Here is a 6,247-nt window from a genome sequence, read left to right on the forward strand (position 1 = left end):
GTAGAATGGCTTTCTATAACTATAACAATTCATTTATCTTGCTTTCTCTCAGGTCAATATCTCTATTCTTTAGAACTTGAAAGACTGTCATGTTTACCTTATTATTTCCTGATTAACACACAAAATATAGGACTAATCCTTGTCTTATTGTATATACAGCGCTCTGTGCATCTAGCAGGCAGCCTCAGCAGCAGCTGTGTTCCCCGTTTACCAGGGAAAGGCCCGAGGCGGCTGGTGTGGAGATGACTGGAGCTACAGCGTGGTGTGTTGACTTTAATACCTTCAGCTGCACGCACACACAACACACACGCACACGCACGCACGCACGCACACATGCGCATGCACGCACAAACCACTTTCTTTATCGGCAGTCTGTGAACCGTGCGTCTTATGTCACTGTTAAACTATATAAAAACCACCCTTTTCCTTTTTTATGTGACAATGCTCTACCGCCCCCCCACCACCTTCTCTCCATCTGCTTTAAAGGGATCATGTTTTTCATTTTAAACACCTTAAGGCTAACAGACATGAAATGATCACAGCAGACACACTAGGCTGTTTCAATACAACTATTTTAATGCAGTATTTTTTCAAGGTGACAATTATGCCACTGAGCTCTGAGGGCGCTCGTATGTATTGTTTTGTCATGTTCTGCTGTATGTTTTATGTTGTATGTTAAAAGGATCGAAAAGAAGGAATTGGTTTTCTATAACTGCCAAAATGTATTTAACTTCCTTTTTTTCTTTCAGTTCCATCATCTATATTTTTTGGAAACTTGAGACATTGTCATTATTATTTTAGGATTAAATGAAATATGTGGCATCTGAATTCATATATTTTTTGTGGCTTTTAGTTTGCCAACTGAAATGTATATTGGATTATATTGTTTCAAGCAGTTAATGGAAGAAGATGAACACACAGTAATATGCTCATACACAATCAACAATTCCTTTTTGTGTGAAATGTTTATCTGTCCTGAAATAAAAAGCACAAATTCCACCAAGCTAGAAGTTGCAATGCTAAGTTATTATTAAACTGTTGACGTACTAATAACCCTGAATAAAAGTATAAAATTGTTTGGCAATTTCAATTTATAATTTTTTGTGGTCATGTTTATAAATCCAAGAGAAAAATACAAACATTAGACATGTAAAAATGGTATAACTGTTGTATACATGTACTATAAAAAATATATAAATGTCATGGCTGTCAGACAATAAAATATGTCTCTGTTTGTATGTTTGAAAGGTCATATTCTCACAAAGTCACTCAAACAACACAAAATGTTAATCAGGAACACAGAAGTTTATTCTACAATTGAGGATAAAATTGTCTCATCAGTAAGAGGGTTCATCATCAAACAGCGTAAATCAATACTTTTAGGGGAATTGCTTGTATTAGTTTTTCATATACAGTACCATGCATCGGAGAAGATGCCAGCAAAGTTCATCATTTCATGTAAACCACATTAAGGGCTGGTCTACGTTTCATTTAAAAAGAGACATAGTGGTTTTCATTAACAGAATCTTTGTACATTTTTATCCCAATATTTGTCTATAAAATAACATCGTAAAAAATGCACACAGTACAAATAATGTGGAACTGTGAAAAGCAAGATATGATGACACATGTATACATACTTGCTTATTTCTATACAATTTATATGTTTAAAACTTAATTTATGCTCACAACCAAAGCTGCACATCGATGGTGCTAATGTAAATACTGTACATGTTGAGACAACAGAAAAGGATATACAATGCATACAAAAAGAACCAAAGATGATCAAACACATCATGTTTGTGTTTTTTAAAAGCAAATTGTAATTATTGTAGTTGCTAAGTGTTATATTATCCCCATCATTTTAAGTGGTAAAGTGGAGCTAAGCTCTTAAAAAATGTGGTGTGTTATTTTACATATGTATAAACCAAGCACTTTTCGAAAAAGACTTAAATAATAGCAATTTTTTTTTGAAGGAACAAATAAAATGTTTTCTCAATAACTTCATATAAACATTTCCCAAATTTGGTCAATAAGCATAATAATTTGGTCATTAGAGATCAAATTTCATGAGACGCATCCAGCCACTGCTTTTCATCTAAAGAAACATGCACAAGTTGTCTCCTATAAATAATGTTGAAATTAATGTGAGCATGGATCAAACACATCATGGATATCGGAGCACGGTCCAGTTTTAAACCAAGAGATGGACTGTTCCCGAAGGCTCAGGACAGATGCAGTCAAAACAGAAAAGCAACAGTGACTATATAGCTCAATGGCTCCTTCATTAAATCAAGTTTTACGTTTGTATCACACCAAAAACAATTTGGTTTGAGAAACAGCCCCTTGCCCTTGCCCAAAACTGATTATCAAGTGGTATTAAAGCTACTATAATTTCATTCGAATATCTATTAATCAAACATAAAACACAGCTGTGGTACTATCAGAAATGGCAGATTGCAGCTTTGAGATATAGTGCAATGATAATCTGTCATGCTTCATTTAACTTTATAGTTTATCCGTCTTTTCCATCTCCTTCACAAAGACGAGGTGGTCTTCCGGGGACTTCCCGTGGGACTTGCAAAGGTGCAGTTTAATCGCATGCTTGCTCACAAAGGTCCGACTGCACAGCTTGCACTGTAGTATCGAACCAGTGTCCTCTTCTGTGAGTCCCAGTGAGCTGAACGTCTTCTCCGCTATCCTCACGGCGTGCTGCCCTAGCAAGTCTATGGAAAGCTTGGAGAGGTCTTTGAGGGTGAAGCCCAGATGGGACTCCAAATGAGCGATATAAGAGGAAGGTGTCCGATATTGTGACGCGCAGTCACTGCACAAAAAGAGAGGGTGGCCTGTGTCAATGTTTTTCAGGAACTTTGTGCTGCCTGTCCGCTTTAGCTGATACTTCACATTGGCCAGCCAATGTGAGATAGTAGTCATGGAAAGGCCAGTGAATTTACAGATGTGCACCCTTTCCTGGGGTCCCAGGTCGGTGATAACCAGCTTTCCCTCGGGGGTGTCCCGGAGACTCGAGGCGAACTGGGCTTGGAGGATCAAGAGGTGCTGGGGATTCCAGTTCGACTGTCGGCCTTTCCGTCTTTGGATGGGAGAGAGGTCTTCGTTGCCCTCTTCGAAAACACTGCTGTCCATGTCCGATTTCTCAGAGGTCGAGGACGGCGTCGTCGACTTTGGCGTCAAGCGGCCGGTCAGGTTTTTCACCATGTCCGAAATATCCATTAACGCGTTCTCCCGCAAGGGCGGAGATAACGACGGGTAATGGTTGGCGACGGCTCTCTTGCAGCTGTTCACGTGACTGTTGTTCAGTGTGGGAGATGTGCCGTTGCCTGAGCTGCCGTTGGTGTTTTTGGATTTGGTCAAGTCCATGGGCTGGTCCTCATCGCCATGGTACTGGCTCGGTGGCTCCTTCTGCTTGGCCGGGACGGAGCTGGGAAGGGGCTTCTCCACTGTGGTGTTGTTGTTATTGTTGCTGTTGTTGTGGTTGTTGAGCTTGTGAAGCATTGAGAAGGGATCCGTAAAAGGTGTGGACACCTTTGCAGCTTTTCCCAGGTGATTGTTCATGATGGACTGCAGTGCACTGAGAGGGTTCACCAGGGGCTGCTCAGGTGAATGATCTGTGATTATTCCCAGCTTATTGCAGCCGTTAGAAACAGCCACTTCGGGAGAAACCACCTCGCTCTTCACCTGCATGTCCATTTTACTATCTTCCACCTCACCTACTTTGTCTCTGAACTCGGTTCGGTCCTCTGGGGTATTTCTTTTTGCTGGTTTGAATAGGTTTTCCTGCTTGGGGGAAACCTGTTTTTCCCTAGGAGGCGGTGAGGGGGATTTGGTTGCCACTGACTTACACTTTCTTTCCGACCGACTTTCCTCCCATTCCTTCTTTACCGAGCTCTTCCCTGTTACTTTCTCCACCAGCTCCTCCATGGCGAGCATGTTGCTCCTGCGGTTGGGTGGCGAAGAGGGGCTATTGGGCGAGTGGATCAGAGAGCCTACGTCAGACGACAGCACCTTCATGCTGGTGGTGCTAAATAAAGGCTGCACCTGGGCGCACGAGGAAAAGGTTGATTTCAGAGCGCCGTGGAGTTGATAGGCTGCATGAATGCTGTTGTAGCCTCCCCAGGTGGGTGCACCTGTCTGGGCCTTGCTGATTGCACTTGACACCGCGTTCTCCAATGACTTGAGGATGTCTACGCCGCCTTTAGGAGCCTCCTCCAGATCAGCCTCGGTGAGGTATTTATGAGGCCGGTTCTTCCCGGCTTTTTCGCTCTTCTCGGACGGATCTTCCTTCTCCTCTTTTATCTTCTTCTCGGGGACTTGGATCTCCATGCTCTCTTCTTCCATCTCCTCCTGTTTCGGTTCCTCCTCTTTCTTCTCCTCGGGGGTTTGGGGCCGCGTGGGAGACTCTGGCTTCCCATTGGGCGCCGGGAGTCGTGTCGTGGTTGGTGGGAGGGCAACAGATTGGAACTTCTCCTCGACCACCGGATCAAACACCAACTGCTTCCCTTTCTTGGAGGCTGAGTTGGTGACCTTGAGGAAGTGTCCTGTGACCATCATGTGGGCGGTCAGCTGCTGCAGGGTGTCATGGGAACTGCCACACTCCATGCATTTGAGAATCTGCGCCTTGCGCGCCTCAAACTGCCACGTGTAACTTGCGCCGTTTTGGTAACCGTAGCGATTGTTGGCGGTGACATAGGGGTTGACGAGTTTCTGCGTTTCCTTCGGCGTCTCCCCCAGCGGCACGCAAGACGACCCGGACTCCGGTGAACTCGGCGTCACCAGCTCTTGAAACGGTCTCTTTTTGCTTGGCGGTACCAGCTTGGAGGCGAGGGCGGGCATCGGCTCCTTGAGAGGCACTTTCTGGTAGTGTTTCGTTTTGATCATGTGCACGCTCAGGTCCTGCAGGGACTCAAAGGAGTGGCCGCAGTACATGCACTTGAGGACCTTCTGGGCGTCCTCCTTGCCCTCCATCTCCATGAGGGAGCGCTTGCGGGGTTTGGACCAGCGCTTGCCCCGGTCGTCCTCCTTGTCCTTGTTGTCGTCCCGGTAGTGGCCCGACTCGTTCATGTGCACCGTCAGGCCCACCAGCGTGTCGTAGGCCGCGCTGCAGTCCTTGCAGCGGAACTTGCTGGCGCCGGTGAACACGGGCCCGTACAGCTTGTTGTTCTGCCGGTACAGCTGCACTGTACTGAAGAGGCTGGGCTCGGGCAGGAGGTGGTACGGTGTGTGCTGCAGGGTCTTGGCCAAGGCGGCTTGGTGCCAGTCGTAGGCCACCCCTCCGCCGTTGTTGTTGCCGCAGTTGTTGCTCATGCTGTTGCTGTTTGAGTGGCTTGTTGCCGTACTGGTGTTCATGCTGCTGCTGGTGGTGGTGTTGGTGGAGGACATGGACGCGTTGCCACTGCTGTTGGTGCTGCTACTGCTGGTTTTCACGTGGATGTTCCCCTGGCTGTGACTACTACTACCGCTCGTACTAAGGAAGCCATTGCTCCCTTTATGATTCCTCCCGTTGTGGGTGCTGGCTCTCAGGTTGTTCCCCTGTTTACTCTTGAGCATATCCAGAGCGATGCTGGACCAGGAGGCCTCCGAGATCAGGTTTGCATAGACGGCCTTCATCTGCTCCAGGCTGTCCTGCAGCGACAGGCCGTTGGCGGGCTCGGGGCTCTCCACCACCGCTGCCGCCGGTTTGTCCACCACCACCATGGCGGGGGCTGGTTTCTCCTCCTGGACCTCCTGGAAGGCAGGGGGAGGGGTCTTGAGGTCGGCGAGCTGCTCGCTGCTGTTGCTGAGTGGGGAGGCGTAGCCGGCGTCCGGGTTGGTGCCATTGCTGAGCGGGGAGTTCTGGCAGCTGAAGTGGTCGGCCAAGTCCTCGTCATCGTTGAAGAGGTACTCCCCCTCCTGGCCGTCTAGGGACAGGCCGTCGTCCTGCAGGTGCTCGTCCTCCGGCAGGGTCTTGTTGTCTTTGACGTCGTCATCAGGCCCGTACGCTGTAATACAAGACAAGACAAAGGGGAGATGTAAGCTTAGCTGTGTCGAGTGGCGCACTTTATAGAAGCATACAACGGTAATGGCCGATTGTGTTCGGTTTCATGCAAGATTTTATGATGCAAGTCTGATGAAATGCTCTGCTGAGAGTCTACTGGAGGTAGGGGCGATAATCCCAAAGAGGGTTTTGTCAATAGTCCAGGCGGAGGACACAGCTTTGCAATAATAAAGTGGCCGACATCCATATCCCGAC

The 6,247-nt window shown here is 47.1% G+C and overlaps 1 pseudogene across 1 annotated transcript; it reads right to left on the reverse strand.

Moving 5' to 3' along the window:
- Nucleotides 1-1,559: 1,559 nt before the first annotated feature.
- On the reverse strand, nt 1,560-5,996 carry LOC311373479 (teashirt homolog 1 pseudogene; annotated as a pseudogene). Its single transcript has one exon. The product of its transcript is annotated as a teashirt homolog 1 pseudogene (transcript).
- Between the last annotated feature and the right edge of the window lie 251 nt (nt 5,997-6,247).

Source organism: Micromesistius poutassou (genome assembly GCF_964030765.1).
Source record: "Micromesistius poutassou genome assembly, contig: SCAFFOLD_6327, whole genome shotgun sequence".
In the NCBI taxonomy this organism is placed as follows: domain Eukaryota; kingdom Metazoa; phylum Chordata; class Actinopteri; order Gadiformes; family Gadidae; genus Micromesistius; species Micromesistius poutassou.